The sequence below is a fragment of the Colobus angolensis genome, unplaced genomic scaffold, assembly GCF_000951035.1.
Source record: "Colobus angolensis palliatus isolate OR3802 unplaced genomic scaffold, Cang.pa_1.0 Scaffold353, whole genome shotgun sequence".
Lineage (NCBI taxonomy): Eukaryota > Metazoa > Chordata > Mammalia > Primates > Cercopithecidae > Colobus > Colobus angolensis.
Window position 1 is genome coordinate 2,234,265 of NW_012116855.1, and position 3,118 is coordinate 2,237,382.

The window sequence follows — 3,118 nt, forward strand, 5'->3', positions numbered from 1 at the left end:
AACCCAGGTACTGGCCAGGCTCAGTGGCTCATGCCTGTAGTCCCAGCATTTTGGGATGCTGAAGCGGGCAGATCACGAGGTCAGGAGTTCGAGACAAGCCTGTCCAATATGGTGAAACTCCGTCTCTTCTAAAAATACAAAAATTAGCTGGGCATGATGGTGTGTTCCTGTAGTACCAGTTCCTTGGAAGGCTGAGGCAAAATTGCTTGAACCCGGGAGGTGGAGGTTGCAGTGAGCTGAGATCACACCACTGCACTCTAGCTTGGGCAACAGCGCTAGGCTGTGTCAAAAACAAAAACAAAAACAAACAAACAAAAAAATCAGGTACTATGAGTTCCTACCTGATTTTTTTTTTTTTTTTTCTTTTCTGTGTAGATAGTTGTTAACTTGGTGTCTTTGCGTGGAAGATGTTTGGCGAAGCTCTCTCTTCTGTCATCTTGCTCTGCCTCCTATGATATTAATCAGTTATTGAGAAGCAATAATGTTTACACCTGGGAATATAGTTTTTACAGTTTGCTTTTGAAATCTTTGAAACGGGTCTACTTATTTAAAGCTTCTTGATAACATTTAATTCTACCATTAATGTTTTGTTTACGGAATGCCTTATGTTCCCTTCATTATTTACAAATCTTATTCTCCTGTTGTACCCAATAATTTTAGAACCAAGCAAAATGAAATTGTTTTAAATGACATGGAAGATCATTAATGTTAAATTATTTTAGTTTTAAACATTTTTGTTTGCATCGATCATCTTTGAAAAAAATCCATTTATGATCATTCCCTCTGTGTACTATAAATTTCTCATTGCTTTATTTTTATTATTTATTTCATATAGGGTATTTACCATACAGCTTTCCTCTCATTTTTAGTGGAATTAAAGAAAACACACGAAGACATACTAATCTTCTGACTGTCATTTAACTTAAAATTTTAAATGCCATGAATTCAGAAAGCTACTTCTATAATAGTAGGGTATGAGCATGTCTTAGAAAATGTGTACAATCTTAGTGGGAGGGAAACACACAATTTAGAGAGATGGCTAAGGCTTCTAAAGGCTAGTAGTCCAATCTAAAGTGTACATCCTTCGGTCCCTGTGCCGTCCTCACTAGGCACAGTACAGAGTGTAAGAGGTGAAGCCTCTAGGTGGTTTGTCCCCCATTAAGGCCATAGGCATGAATTGGAGATCAGATACAATACTTTGGTTAAGCAAGGTATGACAGGCAAAATGAAAGAAGGAATCCTGCTGTAGGGGAATTTGGGAGCTAGGTGAGTCTTTGAAACAAGAGCTAAAGACAATAACTAACAACAAGATAGATAATCCAATTGAATACTCTAGGAATACATAACAATTTAAAATGTGTTGGAAATTCTGTAAGAGAAGCAGAATTACATTGTATTGTTGAGTAAAATGCAGTAGTCCCAAGATCAAATCTGATGAACTACCAATGTGATGAACTGATTCTAAGCCCCTATGGTTATGCGTATGTTAGTGATAGTGTGGGAAGAAAGGAGATTGCTGGTCATGTGAGTGAGTGAGATTGCTTGTATTTATTCTGATTTATCATTAAGTTGGCTTGAAAACTGCATCAGAGCAACTTTTGCTATAGTTAAAAGCTCACTGGCTTAATTAAAGCCATTATCTAATTATAGAGTTAGAGAAGGCAGATCTAAAAAAGTTAGGTAATAAATTCAGGGAAAAGCTGACTGGCACTATCATGTTTTGCTTTTTCAGTAAACTGATTTACAAATTACTTCCTATTTAGCTGAGCGGATCAGTCATGAAGTTGATCTGACTACTGGAAATATATTAAAAATTAAAAATATATTAAAAATATTGATTCACTTTAATTCTATTTTTCTCCAATAGAAAAAGTCTGTGGTTACTCTGTCTTGTAGTTTGTTTACTCTGTCGATTTACTTTGAGTTTTTCCTAAAGAAATGACTTAAAATGTCAGTGTCTTTCTAGGAGTAGAAATTACCATTGATACTGAATAAATTTGGTTCAAGTAAAGGTGACAAAAAGACAATGCTCAAATATACAAAGTAACTACTTCAACAAGAACAAAAAGGATTACACAGATTTAGCCACAGTGCTTGAATCTTCCCAATTCAATCACATTAGAATAATTATGTACAATTCTGTCTACATGACAGTGGTCTAACTGTGAATATAATATTGTGTTCTTAATTCTTTGTTAATCTAATTCATTTCCTCATGTGACACAATACCCCATGTTCACAAATTTACTCTTGAATCAAGAAGAAAGGAAAACTTGAGTTCTGGAACAGCGTGTCTTCTTTCACATTCTGATATTATCTAGTTCTTTGGTAGTGCAGCACAGAGGGAGAGCTGGCTCACTGGGAAAATTAAAAATATGTGACAGCACTTTTTAATACAAAGCTTCCCAGGAACCAGGAGAATTGAGATTGGCCGTATCAACATCAGCTCATGTTGGGTGGATCTGCTTTGCTCTGGGTGGTCTTTATGTGCTTCCTTTAGCTCGTTTGGCTAAAAGCAGAGAATCAGAGCTTCAAGGATTTTGAAATTATCAGGAAGATAAGAAAAGACGAAAGAAAATGGACAGAGGAAAGTACCATGCTTTAGGTTTTGGGCAACATACCAAGACATTAATTTAAAGAAAAGAGAAACAAGTAGGTTTGGAGAAGGGAGATTTTTGTATTTAAATACATTCTTGTTTCTTCCTACAACTCTTGAATCTCTGGACTCCAATGCTTATTCTATTTAATTATTTAATGCCCTAAATCTTATGAAGCACAAGGATTCATTTTTGTCTTGCTTTAACCTACTTCAATCCCATCCACATAAGTTTGAAGCAGAGAATGATGCCTCCAAAAGACGTACATCAGTATTTAGATTCAATGTATAAATGCAGGACCCCTTTAGAGATAGTCTGCACAACACAGTGAAGCCAGAGGCTAGACTGACAGGTGAAATACTACCTACCTGCTGCCCACTGTGCTCATGAACCCATTGAATGAGTTGAACCCATTGAATAAACACAGGGAAGAAAAAAACTATTTTTTTTCTTAATTTCAACCCGCAATTTTTAAATATGAAATGAAGAGAATCTTGTGTCTTAGCATGAGTAAGACAGAA